This window comes from Camelus ferus, chromosome 3 (genome assembly GCF_009834535.1).
Source record: "Camelus ferus isolate YT-003-E chromosome 3, BCGSAC_Cfer_1.0, whole genome shotgun sequence".
Lineage (NCBI taxonomy): Eukaryota > Metazoa > Chordata > Mammalia > Artiodactyla > Camelidae > Camelus > Camelus ferus.
Genome location: NC_045698.1, coordinates 8,046,317 through 8,062,169, shown reverse-complemented (window position 1 = coordinate 8,062,169; position 15,853 = coordinate 8,046,317). Strand labels below are relative to the sequence as shown.

The following is a 15,853-nucleotide window of genomic DNA, read 5'->3' as shown; positions in this document are numbered from 1 at the left end:
ATGTACTATTTCATTGGAGGTAAGTCCTGATTTTGGCAGCGGGGGTCCATCTTTTTCTCGCTGCTTCTTTGCCACCACTCCTCGGCAGTGCCGAGCTGTTGCAGCTGCTCCCACCTGGGTCAGGAGTGAGCCTTTCCCCAGCCACTGACGTCTGCATCCCTTCCCTGCTTGCTTGCTGTTGTGTCCTGGGAGGTGAAGACACACAGGGAAGGGGGCTGAGGGGCTCCAGAAGGGGGGTAATAGACTCTTCTAGGTCTGGGGCAGAATGAGACCTTCAGAGGAAAACTGGAGGAAGGAAGAGGCCCAGGGGCACAGCTGAAAGCATTTAATAATTATAGCGGCGTGTGGGAGAGAACCGTGCAAGTGGACACCTCACCTTGTTGCTGGGGATGAATTGTGTCTCCCCAAAAAGCAGATGTTGAAGCCCTGACCCCCATGTGACTGCATCTGGAGACAGAGCTTTTGAAGAGGTGATTCAGTTAAATAAGTTCATAAGGGTAGGTCCCTGGTGGGTTGGAAAAGAGGAAGAGATACCAGAGCTCTCTCTCTCTCTCTCTGTGCCTCACTCTGTGAGGATACAGGGAGCAGGAAGGCAGCCATCTGCCAGCCAGGAAGAGAGCTCTTGCTAGAACCCAGTCACGCTGGAACCCCGACCTTGAACTTTCCAGCCTGCAGAACTGTGACCAATTATGTCTGCTGTCTAAGTCACGGAGTCTGTGGTCCTTTGTGATGGCAGCCCGAGAGCACTATGGGACGTCCGTTTTCCCACCCACGATATGGGTCAGCTTTTGGTAGATTGATATGAACACTGCTGGCCTGTGTCCCTTTCCATTTGCAGTAAGGCAATGCTGGACTGTAAGTGTCTGCAATCTGCAATGAAGGCTGCTTACAGGGAAGAGGGGGAGGAGAAAGCAGAAACAGGTTACATAATCGAAGACACCAGACTTTAAAGTGACTGTGTTGGGCTCTTCCTCGAGTGAGGAGGCACCAGAGGCAGTGAGCACCAGAGCGGCAGGACTGACTTAGCTCCGGGGAGCTCACTCTGGCTGCCTTCTTGCAAGTAGACTCAAGGGGGAAGATTCAAAGCAGGGAGGCCTGCTGTTAGGGAGGCCGGTGCAGAAATCTGGGGTAGAGAGGATGGTGGCGTGGGCCAGTGTGGTGCAGGGATGGCGGTGGGGCGTGGTCAGGATACAGGTGTATTTTGAAGGCATCCTTTGTTGGCATCTCAGCGTAGGCTTTGGGTCCAGGCTGCTGTCAGATTGGAGATGTCACTCACCGAGATGCTGAAGATGGTGAGGGGCACGGTTCTGGAGGCAATTTCGCAGTCACAGTTTGGTCATTAAGTGTGAAATGTCCCATAGACGTCTGAAGGGAGAATCAACAAGGCCCAGGTAGCCAATTCTGGAAGACAGGGAGTTCTGGATTGGCAGTACAAAGTCAGGAGGCCTTTGTATATGGAATCAAGCAATCATCCTTCCTCATATGCCCCGGACAACGCAATGCCTGTTTTCCCCAATGCGATTGTTTACATCACCCCATATCTGTCTCAGAGGTGTCCCAGTTTTGACAACAAATTATATCATCACCCTCGTCCACCTGTAGTCCCAGAAGGCAGTGTATCAAGAAGTTAGTATGACCCCCAAGAGTGTAGGGGCGCCCCAGGCCCAGCCCTTGGACCGCTTCTCTGTCCAGCTTCATGCATTTCCCGGTGAGCTCATCCAGGCTCAAGGCGTTCATTACCGTCTGCGTTGCAGTGACTCACCCGTGACACCCTGAGCGCCCTAACTGGCCTCCGTCAGTCCGTCCCCGCCCCTGCCCCAGCCTCCTCTCCTCGTGCCAGCCAGGATAGGTCTTCCTCAGATGTCACCTCCTCATCAGAGGCTCCCCAGGAACAGTCTCTGCTTGTTCTCTTTAGCACTTGGGACGGCCAGATGTACTTTGATGTCTTCCCTCCGGCTTGCCTTCCCCACAGGGTGTGAGCTTCATGGGGAAAGGAGTCTTTCTTCCTCGTCTCCATGCCCGGCACATAATAGGTGTTCCGTGAGTACGTGCAGGATATATGAACGACAGAAAAAGAAACAGACCCCATGGAGGAAGCCCAGTGAGCACTCAGAGGCGGGAGGGAGGCAAAGGTAGTTCAAAGGCAGACACTGACGGCAGGAAGGCTCATGGGTGCTGGAAAGAGGTTGCGGGGAATGAGGAGTGGAGAGAAGCGCTGGGTTTGCATGTCCCTCCAAGCCGCTGATGGAGACTTGGGGCGGCGTGGCGCCAAGAGAGCTGAGCTGGTGAGGCGTTAAGAGCACCTCGTGGTTGCAGGGACAGGTGGAGGACGTGGGGCCTTTTCAAAAAGAGGCCAGGGCAGAAGAGAAGATGGAGGGGAAGCTGGTAAGACAAGAGGTGAAAGGGGAGGCGAGGACGGGAGGCTTCACAGCACAGGTGCAGGGGTGGGAGTTCGCAGAGAGGGAGAGGAGCGTGGGGGAGGCTGGGTGCCTGGGGGGAGCACGGGGAGGGGGAGGGAGCACTGTGGGGCTGTCACCTCCCACGTCCCGCAGCATCGAAGCCCAGAGCGGCCACACCGCATCCAAAGCAGCACTTGGAAGCTGCCCTTGTGATTTCTAGGACTAAAGCTCTTCTCAGGGTCTTTTTCCTCCATTAACAAATGAGTTCAAAATGTTTTCTTTTCTAAGTCAGTTATTTACTCTTCCCTAAAGAAGGAAACTAGAAAATCGGGGGGGGGGGGAGTAATGTCTGTTATTCTTAATAAAAATGATAGGTTTAAATACATTTTCTTAAATAATTTTATAGAATCAACATATGTGTTGAATTGTATGTTTAGATTATGTTCTTAGAAATATTCTGTAAATCTTCCTCCCACTGCTTCAGGAAGGTGAAAAGGCAGGGTCACTTTCAAGTAAAGAGTATTTTCACTCCGTGTGATTCTTTTTCTGTGCAAAAATATAGTGTATTCATTTCGTAGGGCTTTATTCTCTCACAATTCTGGAACCCCTAAACTGAAACCAGGGTGCCAGCTGGGCCTGACTCCCTACGAAGGCTCTGGGGGAGGACCCTTCCTCGCCCCTCCCAGCTCCCGGTGGCTCCAGGTGTTCTGTGGCTTGTGGCCGCATCCCTCCGATCTCTGCCGCCATCTTCACGTCACCTTCTCCCCTGTGTGTCTGTGTCTCAAATTCCTCTCTCCTTTCCCGTGTAAGGACACAAGTCATTGGATTGAGGACCCACACTAAGTCAAGGATGATTTGGGGTTGAGACCCTTAACTTAATTACATCTGCAGTGACCCTATTTCAAATAAAGTCCCATCCTCAGGTCCTGGAGGCTAGGACTTGAACACATCTTTTTAGGAGCCACTTTGTAAATCACGGCATGTAGTTTTGTAATTTGAGGTGTGGTGTATTTCTTGTGTTCATTGTTATTTTGTGTCCTGTTAAGTTGTGTCACTTAAAACAATTATATAAATAAATTAAACTGTTTTGAGTTTCAAAGAAACAACAAAGTCCAGTGTTTAACTGTATTTTCTCGATCATGTGCAAGTCATGGATGACTTGGGAATTAAAATCAGATATTCAGCTATCTACAAATTGTACGTTTCTCTTGCTGACAGTAAATCGACCAGAAAACACAATTAGTAAAATGTCTTTTGAAGAAATGCATTTTGCTCGGTGCATTTTCCATGGATTGGCACAAAACAGAACCCTGATTAATTTGAAGTCGTGTCAAACTTCAATTCCAGTTGTTTCCCAGGATTATTTCCCTTGAACATAATAAGCCGGAAACAGAGAAGGGACTAGGATGCACGGTGTAAGGGGAGGGGAGCATGTTTGTTGAGCATCTGCTTGATTAAAAGTGCTCTCGTCACGGTGCTTTCATTCGTCATCAGAGCAACTCAGAAAGGTGGACTGTCTCATTGTCAAAGTGACTTAGAACCAGGATGTGTCCATGAAACAGCCCAGCGCACAGCTAGGAAGCCACAGAGGCAGGATCTGAGCCCGGTGCCGCTGCCCATCCCTGTCTCGGTGCGCTCATCTCACGGTCTTGAGTGCGAAGACAGAGCAGAAATTGGAAGCTGGGTTCCTGGTCTGACTTCGCCACTAACCAGCTGTTGAACCTGAGTGCTGATCCAGAGACGGGGCTGTGAAATCGTGAAGAGCCAGGGTTTGAATCCCGCCCCTGCCGCTTGCTAGCTGTGTGACCTTGGATCACTTCCTCTGTGCCTCAGTTTCCCCATCTGTAAAGTGGGGGTGATATTAGCATCAGAGGATCGTGTGAGGATTAAACAGACAGATTTATATACAAAGCTATTGTGACAGTGCCTGGCCCTTAGAAGCCCTGTTGAGGACAGTTACCCACCCCCTCCTCTTACCAGGCTGCATTTGTTCATGCAAAGAGTGTGAGAGTCAGCCATTTCAGTCTCCCCAACCCTGCGCCATGAGATTGCTAAAATTTATGGAACGCCCTACGGGAACCAAATGCCAGTTGAGTCCAACATGTACTGTTTGTTGTTGTTGTTGTTGTTGTTGTTCCAGTACAAAGATTTTTTTTTTTTATTGGTTACAAGTTTATTACCTTCTCAGAAAACAACGAGATGTGTATTAATCTTCAAGGATTGTAACTGACAAACTTAGTGGTTGGAGGAGATTTATTTCCAAGGATGAACCCAAAGCATAAGTAATTTTTAAGAGACTGTGTTTATTTGCCTACTTAAGAACTGTTGTAGAATCCGGTATTATGAGAATGGACCTGCTCAGTTAGCCTATTTAAGTGTTGATCCTTGACCTAACTTGAAAAGGAATACTGTGAATTTAAAATAAGAGTTTATTTTTTTATCCTTGTGTTAAAAATTGTAAATAATTTCATTTTGGTTGTTTTTTACCTTGATTATTAAGAAATGAAATGTGCATCAGCTGTTGACAAAGATATATTTAATGTATTTTTTTAGAACTTTCTCAGACATCTATACTTCTAAATCTTTCTAATTCTTTGTCATTGAAAAACAATTCTTTGTTCAACAACAAAAAACCTTTACTTGGAACGAATGCCATTATTTTCATCAGAGGCTTAAGAGCAAAAATGAACTATAACATTTTATGCAGTGAGAAAAAAAATCATTGTATTACACTTGATTATTTGAGTTTATGATCCATTTCCAGATAGATCATATTTAGTGTAATGTACGTGGCAAGACCACGTTAATTAAACCTTGAACAAATCTTGTTCCAGGGAAATTTTTAATGTTTTGTGGACATCTTTTTATATCAGTTAGCTTTTGTGGAAATTGTTTTATTTGTTTTCACATGTGTGTTTTCTTTTTTTTTTAAACAATATAACATCTTTTATTGATTTATAATCATTTTACAATGTTGTGTCAAATTCCAGTGTAGGGCACAATTTTTCAGTTTTACATGAACATATATATATATTCATTGTCACATTTTTTTCTCTGTGAGCTACCATAAGATCTTGTGTATATTTCCCAGTGCTATAGAATACAATCTTGTTTATCTATTCTACATTTTGAAATCCCAGTCTGTCCCTTCCCACCCTCTGCCCCCTTGGCAACCACAAGTTTGTATTCTATGTCTGTGAGTCTATTTCTGTTTTGTATTTATGCTTTGTTTGTGTGTTTTTTTTTTTTTTTTAGATTCCACATATGAGCAATCTCATATGGTATTTTTCTTTCTCTTTCTAGCTTGCTTCACTTAGAATGACATTCTTCAGGAGCATCCATGTTGCTGCAAATGGCATTATGTTGTCGGTTTTTATGGCTGAGTAGTATTCCATTGTATACATATACCACATCTTCTTTATCCAGTCATCCATTGATGGACATTTAGGCTGTTTCCATGTCTTGGCTACTGTAAATAGTGCTGCTATGAACATTGGGGTGCAGGTGTCGTCCTGAAGTAGGGTTCCTTCACATGTGTGTTTTCTAATTACTCTCCAAAAGATGTTTGTAATTGACATTGGAGATTTTTTTTCATACATAGGTTTCTCTAACATTTTTACCAATGAACTTCACTGGGTGTTCACATGAAATGGGAATTTAATAAGATGGTAGCTTCACTTAAAAAGCCATTATTTATTGCTAAATCAGACATACAACCAACAAAAATTTAATAAAGACCCAAAGCAGTCATACAAATACTGCACATACATAAACTCAAAGACCTTAACAACAAGGCTCTGATTAATATATGTCATATGAAAATTAAGTAAGATTCTTATAAAGTTGTAAAATATTGCCTGTAAGTAAAACCATCAGTGATTCCACCAGTAAGGTTGGCTTCTCCCCTAGTTAAGACGAGAACAAAGGATGAATATTGGTGGAGATCATTAAGGTTTCCCTTTCAGCATCTTCTAAAGAGAAGCACTTATGCTAGGAGAGGAAAGAGAGAGGAACAGGAACAGTCGAGGAAAAACACAGTAAAAATTAAAAGCAGAAAACATAAATATTCCCCAGAAAAATCTATGGCTTCATTCAAGTTGGGTTTTTCCAGTGCTAAATGTTAAAATCTCAGTGCCCAAAACAGCAGAACATCATTTCAGGGAAACTTAACTGTGTATCAGGATAGAGTAAAACTTTATTTTTCCAGTGGAATATACACACAGAGGGAGCTCATCCGTGCTGCTTCGTGTCAACTAAAAACAAATGAGAATTTCCTAAATGTAATAAACATGAGATAGCTCAATAACACCATTTATCCCGGCCCGTAAGTGGCCGTGATTCAGAGCGCAGTTGCTGTTGCGAGGAAGACAGGAAGTACTCATTTCACTGAGATGCTTATTAAGTGGAATGTCTCCGGCTGCTGCTCCGTGTTCCTTCTTTGACATCGTGGGAATCAGGTGGAAAAACAATTTCATTGAAAGAAAAGCCCAATTTTCCTTTGAGCTTACGGCTATTAAAACAAAAGCGAAGTTATGTTTAACAAAGGTATCTGAGTTTCCCTGCCTGCAGAGAGAGTCTCCTCTTTAGAGGAATGGTTTTCCCAAGAATCAAGGGGACAATTTCACATCCGGAGCACCAGAGGGGAGCCCCTGTGCTTAGTCAGGCACCTTGTGCATCACTTGTGTGCTCACCTGGGCACCAGAGTGTGGTTAAGCTTGCAGCCAGATCACTGTCTGAGTTGACAGGTGTCTAGATTAATAATTATAACAATTTTAAAATGACACTGTAATATATGGGTCAACTGAACTTTCTGTAAAGGGGTCAAATAGTAAATACTGTAGCCTTTGTGAGCAAATCAGGATTATTATATAGATACTTATATAAGAAGAGAGGAAACAAGTGTCTATAAAATTATTATTAATGAAATCCAAATATAATAATCAGATGTTAATAATAACATTTTGTACTACATGTGTATCAATAAGAATGGGGTTCTTTGCAGGAGATAACATTTTGTGTGACTGAGGTTCAGAGTCTAATGTTCCCAACCATCAGATTTATTGTAAACGTTCACCCGTTAAATCCATTTCTAGCACAGGAGATGGCCTGGATGCGGCCCAGGAGCTGACCCTGCTCTGCCATCTCATTGATTTTATGTGCTCGTGGGTCTAATTCTAGTATTCTTTCTCGGAAATAGAAAGCCAGTACTTTGCCCAAACATGTTTTAGGAAGGTGGCCATTTAAGTCTTAAGTGATTAAAATGAATATCTGTGATGTTTTTATGAGACAGATGCATTCTATCTATAAAATGTCCTTTATCTATCTATCTCCTATAAAATTCAGGAGCCTATGGCCTGATTGAATTAGTACAATTTTATTTTCCAGCTGGGGACCACCTACAAGTGAGTAGTAAAATCATCTTAGAAGGTTTTGACCCGCATTTAAAAGATTGAATAGGAAAAACTAGAACAGAATAATTACAATGCCCCTACGAAGGAAAGTTTGGTTTGGTGTCTTGGAAAAAGAGTATCAGACTTCAGTGTGTGTGTGTGTGTGTGTGTGTGTGTGTGTCTGTGAGTCTAAGATATATTTTTGTTGTGAGTCTTAATGTAAAATATATGCAAATATTGAGAATATTTACTTTCTGAAAATAATACAGTAAAAAGAAATCTCCCAAATGCTGACAGCAATAACATTATCAAATACCTCCAGCTACACGATGCTAATAAATCATGTCATAACTGGTGATAAATTAATATGAGTGCCTATGGAGTAGTGTTTTCCACAGTAGATGGTGAGTGATTGGAGGAAGAAATGACATAATTGTATCAGGAAAATAATCTCACATTGCTGTGTTTTCAGAATCAACTCACAAATTTGAGTGCAAAAATAATCTGAACTCTCACTCTGTCAGGAACTGGCATTTTAAAAATTATAATTGTGTGTCCTTTTAGAAAGTAGAAGTTATACTTGTTAGGAAAATGTTTTTAAATGTTTTCGTTTGCATTCTGAAAACAGCTGTGCCATCGTATTTTACACAATTTGTCTCCTTCCTGGTAAAAGCTTTCTCCTTATATTGAGTGGGATGGTTCGTATCTCAAGATCATGAAGTCTCGTCTCATTATTTCATTCTCCCATTCACTTGTCATTCAGCCAGCCCTTGGTGGCAACTTACCTGGTACTTGAAGCCAGATTTGCAGATGACATGAGATACTCAGGGACAACATGGTCCTTCCCCATGGATCGTGGGAGCCCGGTGTTCCCTCGTCACTTGAATAGAAAGTATCTGAGAAGGGCAGCGAGGCCCATCTGAGAAGCAGGACTAAGTGCTCTGGTGGAGGTGGGCTGTGTTATTTTGTCACCATCATTGTCATTCTCATCACCCTCATGTGTCTCTGAAAAGTGTTTCATATGTGTGGAGGAAGGGAAGGGGGAAGATGCCGAATAAACCAGAAATTTAAATAAAGTTAAAATCATCTTTTCCTCTGGTCTAATTTTAGCCTTTGAAGTTAATTATTACCCAAATTATTAAACAATTACTGTTTTATGTGCAGGACTTTATATGTGATGTGTATGCTTGTTTATCTAGCTCTCATATATGAATGTATACATATGCATAATACATATATTGTATATACATATGTGCATAGTGTGTGTGTATGTGTGTTTATAAAGATACATACATACATGTGTTTACATATGTGTGTTTGTATACACATTTTTAAACTGCAGATTATGACCCTTATTGGGCAGTAAAATAGTTTTCTTGATCATGAACTGTGTTTTGGAAAGAATTTAACAGAGCAGAGTAGAACAGAACAGAACAGAACCTAATTAATGTGTGTATCTTAGGATACCTTTTCCCCGCTTCATCATGCCTGCATTTACCTGTGCTTGCGTGTGGATGGACTGAGTTGCAGTGCAGACATTTCGCATGTGGCACGTTGCTGAAACGCTGAGAAGCAGTGCTAACGTCTCAGTGACAGCAGTGATTAACGTGCTTCTTTTATTCTCCCAGATACCTTGTCTTTTATGGCCCAGTGCCAAAGCATAAAAATTAGCAGATTACTTCCTGGAAATGCATCTTATAATTTAATTTAGATAAATAATTTTATGTTTGGTTCCACATGGCATTTACGCGAACTATTATTTCGTTAGCTTTTTCTATCTGCTGGTTATTGTAGGCTTCTTATCTGCTGTTTTAAGCTTTCTTGTGATATTAAGGCTAAGGATTGGGTTGCAGTAATCCAATAACACCAATCAAAGGAAGTATTAAGAGACATAGCCTGGAAGTATAATGTTGAACACTGATTTGGGGAGAAAAGAGCTTGATCCTCGCTAATACTTCTTCTAATGACACCATGTGTTGAAACAGGGATCCTGTATTTTTTATGAGTGTTACATAATCTGTTGTCTCCCTGTTGAATAAAAATCAGTCCAGCCAGAAGTCTGACTCTGCAAAAGTGTGAGAATTCTCACAATCCAAATATTACAGTGGCTGTTGTTTTTTTTTTTCTTAACCATATTAACATATTGTTTTCCTTTGAGTGCCTATGAAGTGTAGGCTTACAGAGACGCAGTGGTGTACCTGGTAAGTTGCATAATTGTCGCTCACCAGTTGGTGTTAACCAGTGTGTATTAACTGCATTACTTAATGAGTGGGTCTCCAGGTAAATACATTAGTAGTTGCTTGTTAGGACTTTAAAAATATCATGGAGCAAAAACCTTACCAGGCTGCACTTTTTGTTTGTGAACAAAATAAAAATAAAAATAGCCCCACTTTGGAGAAGTTCTTCTAGGTGGAAGAAATTCTAGTAAATTCCAGCCTTTTGGAAAGTGAACCTGAAATTGAAGTTTAAATACAAATTGTATTCAAGCTCATCATGAAGATTTTGTTTGCGACTTAGAATTCAGAGGTGGTGAAATACAGTGTTTGTGAATGTCAGTGTGTTATGAACATGAAAGCTTTTGGAAAAGAATTGTCATAGAATTAATATTCCCAAGGTTAACATAATCATGCAATTCAGGGTTCCATGTTTTATAATTTTCCATTACTACTGCATTAAACATCTAACTTTCTGAACACTTCTGCCTTTGGGTTTATGCTATGTGAATGTAAAAATTGATGATGTCCTGCACATTCTGAGTTTGGGGGGCGGGTGTGGCTTACTCCTGTAAAAATCATTCTGCAGGGCTCCAAAGTGTGAGTCTAGAGAGGAACTCTGGCAGCAATTTCAAAAAGAGGCACCCTTTTTGTTTCTGCCAGACATATATTGTGAACCTCACATGCATATACTCTTCATGGAGACCAGAGCGCTTGTTTCTTTAATTACACATGTAAATGTGTGCCAGTTCGTTCGGCCCTCTGACAATACTACAAGTTCAGTACATGCTCTGGTCCAGTTGGATGCAATGTAAATTTAGCTTGAAATTTTTAAGTGAAGAAACAGTGTGCTCTTTTTAAAATTGAAGACGATGTCTGTTTTGGCCAGGATCAATAAACCAGAGAAACCTTTTTTTCTTTTTCTAGCATTTAATTATAGCCCAGAATAGATTTCAGATCATTCAGATATAGGGCCCCAAGTGTTATAAAGGTGTTCTCTTCTATTTCTCAAGGCCAGGGAAGGATGAAAGGTGAGTGAGTCAGTGTCGCTTGCTGGGATGGGCACTGCTCTGAGCTCTTTCCCTGCTGTACCTCCTTCAGAGGAAGCGTTAATGCCGTGGTCAAAACCAAGACAGCTTAGCTTTAAGGAACATCCTACACCTCTTCAGACACCTTTAAGAACACTATTGGGAAAAGGGCCAGCATACATATTATTCGCTGTTTGGGAAATAAATAAATAAACAAACAAACAAACAAACATAACCATAACTTGGAAGAAATAGTACAAATTTAAGTAACTCTTCATCGGACATATGAGCTCTAACTGGTTGAAAAGTGATACTGTAAAAAAATACAGATTGCAATGTGTATATAAGTATATAAACCTTCATTATATAATTTTTTTCATTTAGTGTAAATAGCATGATAATACCTTACGTGCTTTTGTTATTTTTAAGTTGTACTTTGGTAACTGAGAAAGTATATAGGTACCTTACTGAGGTGACTCTTAAGTTCATTCAGAATTTTTTAAAATATGCTTTCAGTTTCTAATACACATCTGGAAAAGGAAATATGGAAGGATCTGAGATACAGGAGGCACGTCCTGTGTCTCATGGAACTACCTGGATTTTCCAGAAATTACACTGATATCAGGCATCTTTGAAAACCCCACTTCATACAAGATCCCCGAGTCACATTTCTGCCCTTGGCACTTTCACGTTAGAGGTAGAGTTCCTTGGGTTTCACGGTTAATAGGTTTGATCCATCTTCTTCCTCGATAGTTTTCTTTTGGAAAGTTTTTTTCTGCACAGCAGCAACAATGTCTCATTCCCCTCCAGGCACATCCTTTTATCCCTCCTCTGATACCTTCGCTGCCCTTTCAGTGTTGCAAACTCAGAGGATGCAAATGCATCACTCTTTCCTCGGAGTAACAAATAGAAACAATGAAAGGCTTGATTAAAATGTTAACACCAAAAGCACTGCACACCCTCTGTGTGAAGTCATTTTAATAGTTAAATATCCATGCAGAATATACTGGGCTACTAGAACTGAAGATGTTCCTTTCAATCAGACGATTTTGCTTCTTAGTAAGACAAGTTTGTAGTATTTGCAGAATAGATGTGATCCAATTAAATCACATAGTTAAGTATTTGCCATTTCAGTGCCAGGCTAGCAGGCTGGCCCCTCTCATGGTTATTTGGTCTCCGACAAGGGAGCCTTGGAGGAGGGACCAAGCTGCTTAGGCTCTTTTAAGTTAATGAAAGTCTTTTAAAGCCCCTGCGTATCTGCATCCCAGTTAATAACTGATGACACCTAGTGGTGGGTGAATCTGTGGCCCATGGATACAGATCCGAAATAAACCATAGAGGTGTTTTCACACCTCAGACTAGACATTTACAGACTGTGGATGAACCCCAGCATCACGGGGCACAGTTGACAATTGGTAACTAGGGAAGGGGAGCCCTCTGCTTGCTTCTGCCCTTAGTGGGCAATGACAGTGCGAGAGATTCCATCAGGTCCCCTCTTGGGAACCTGGGAAGGGATGCCCTTCCCAGCATTTGTCACCCATCCAAAGTAGGATTCAGAGCATCTCAGTGCATGTGCGCCAGGCAATTCTTGAGCAAGAGGCATTTGTTTCTCCTCGTGATGTTCACTGGAAGAGTTTCCACATGAGGGGCCAACCCATAATGGCAGCTTCTCTATTAAAATATGTGCAGTGCAAATTATGCTAATTAAGCTGGAGTGTAATTATAGACTAGAAAGATTCTTCGCAGTCTGAATTGAATTGTTGTAGATAAATGTGCATTAACTTAATAGTGTGCAGCTAATTATGAAAGGTAAAGGAGAGGAGGAGGGGTAATCAGTTACACCATGTTTCAGAGACGCCACCTATCCCAGGCGAACTCTCCCATTAAAAGCCCAGGTAACCCCGATGATGAGAATTCTTCCGGTGTTTGTCTCTGATTTTCAATAGTGCAATTAAAATAGCCACTGGTGACTAATTAACCCATTTAACTCTATTTGTCTGTGGCATTTATTACAGCAGGGAGTTAAATGCGGTGACACTCGGCTACTTTATGTCCTATCCCAAGTATCTGCTTGGAGTTAATTCTTTATTCTTTATTTATGCTTCTGTATGCATTTATGATAATTATGAAAATGAAGCGAGGATCCATTGTCCCAGTGTGGTTTTGCCAAGCTCAACTAAAGCTGTATTCTGGGAAATAAATTCTTTCTACTCAGAATTAAAACAAGCTCAAATGGCAGTCATATGCCTTTTGCTCCAAAGCTGTCAATTCAAAGGATCTGAGAGATGTTGTCATCACGCAGTGGGTACCAGAAGAAAAAGGCAGTCATTTAATCCCTCAGCTAGATAAAGAAAGCATTCTGAAGTCTTATCAGTCAGGTGGGTTTCCCGTGTTCCTTGATCAGAACCACCTGAACCAGCTAAAGGAAAGGTACTTTTTTCTTTTTGAACATAGAGACTACATATAGTGATGCTGAGTGAGTTTTCCACTAATTTTGGAAAATTTAATGTTGTCGTGTCTTCTAAGCAGAATGGCTTGACACCCGGTTGAACACTGCTAGAGAGTCTGGGAGAATAAAGACCTGCCAGGCACTGAGTGTTCAGAGGACTTGCTGTACCGAGGTCCTTTACAGAGGGAGCAGCTGTCCAGTACAAAGGAGGGGGCATCACACCTCACTGTTCCTTCTTCTTCTTTGTCTTCTTGAACTTTAAAAAATCCCTTGAATTGCTTTTTTTTTTTTTCCACCTGGAAAACCAACAGAAATGTTGAGGATGTGCATCACGCTTTTACAGATTCCCTTAAATTTCTTTTTTCTCTCCTTTCTCATTTACATTATTGCTCTGTGGTCTTATGTATAGACTGTTTGAGACACTAACGATCAATAACCCAGAACCTTAATAGAAATTGTCTAAATCTTCTCTGACATATCTATATGTTCTTTAGAATGCTTACAGCAGTTTCTTTTTTGATTTGATAATATTTAGCTTGTCTTTATTTTGCTTCTAACATATTGTTACATTTCTTTCTGCCAAGATAATATTGTCATCAGAAAGTTCCTTTAAGACTGTTATTTAATTAATATACTTTTGAGGGAAGTATGGAATTGTTCTTGACTGTGAGATGAGGCAGTGTCGCTGAGTAATTGCAACAGGAGTTTCTGAAGATCTGATGTCTGGTTGGGACTCCAGAGCGCCCCCTGTTGTAACTGTGTGACTCTGCATAAAGTTTTTAACTTTTAGCCTCAGTTCTCTCACCTGTGAACCAATAAAAACATTATTATCTTCTTCAAAGTGGTCAGCAAACTAGAGCCCAAGAACGAATTCCAGCCTGCCACCTGTTTTTATAAATAAAATTTCATTGGGACACAGCCACGCCCATTTTGTACATTTTTTCTGTGGCTGCTTCTGAGCTTGAGTTGCAAAGTTGAGTCATTGCAATGGGAACTGTGCGGCCAGCAAAGCCTAAAACATTTATCTGCCTCTTAATCAAAGAGGTTTGCTGGTTCCCTAGATAGAATATTAAATGTGTGTGTTTGTGTAAAAGACATATTAAAAACGTGTGTGTAAGACCTGCATATGTGTGTGCATATGCATTTGCAGGACGTATATACAAGTTTCAGCATAATGCCTGGCACACCATGAGCATTCAGTATATGTGGACAGTTTTAAGTATTATTATTACTTGGTTAAATCCAGTTTTAGTTCATTGTTAGAAAATCAGGAAGAGGACATTAGATGAGATACCTAAATTAAATCCTCAAAATAATCACAATTTAAATATTTTTCTTTAAAAAATATTTTCTAAAGTAAAGACATTGTTTATCATTTAAGAAGATGTTGATTATAAAAATTTATATCATGATATTTTCCCAAATGTAGTTGTTTCCTCACAATGGCCATAAAAAATTACCACCAACTTGGGTGGCTTGAAACAGAAATTTATTGTCTCGCAGTTCAGAGGCTGGAAGTCTGAGATCAAGGTGTCAGCAGAGCCATACTTTCTCCGAAGGCTCTAGGGGAGGATCCCAGCTTCTGGTGCTTGCACTCCTTGGTGTCCCTTGGCTTGTAGACACACCACTACAAACCCTGCCTCTGTAGTCACATAGTGTCCCCTGTGTCCATCCTCACATGGTCTTCTCTCTGTGAGTGTCTCTGTGTCCAGATTTCTCTCTTATAATAATACTAGTCATTGAATGAGAGCCCACCCTAATCAGGATGACCTCACAACAGTATTCCGTCTGCAAAAACCCTATTTCCAAATGAGGTCACACTCACAGGTTCTGGGGGGTAAGACTTCAACATATTAACAAAACAAAAAATACAGAATTCAACCTATGCCATCAAGTAACTACCCTTTAGAAAATGGGTAATTCCCCTTGTGTTTTAGAACAAATGATTGAAGGGACTATTTCAGTCAGCCATTTCGGTGTTGGGGAACTAAGAATAGGGACTGACCAAAAATTCTGTTAGCAACCCATTTTTCAAAAAGAACATCATCTCCGTTTAGTTGATTGAAAGGTAAACATGAGATTTCAGAAGACAAGCCGCCCGAGGGAACATGATATCAGATGCCTGGAAAGACCCCGCCCAGGGCAAGGGGGACCATATCCACTCCACCTGCACCAGTGCACCAGTAACATCGCACCTGGGACACTGTGTCCAGCTTTGGCAGCTCCTGAAAGAGGCAGATTAGAGTGTGTTCAGAGGAGAGGAGAGAGTACTCAGAATCACGCCAGATGAGGAAGACTTGGTTTTGTTTTTTCGTTTGTTTTTTAATTGAAGTCTAGTCAGTTTATAATGTTGGGTTAATTTCTGGTGTACAGC

The 15,853-nt window shown here is 41.3% G+C and overlaps 1 protein-coding gene across 3 annotated transcripts in view; it reads left to right on the top strand.

The window, feature by feature from the left end:
• The window catches only part of CTNND2 (catenin delta 2), an 886,845-nt gene that overhangs the window by 582,644 nt on the left and 288,348 nt on the right, over positions 1-15,853 (top strand). The gene's annotated exons all lie outside the window — the stretch shown is intronic.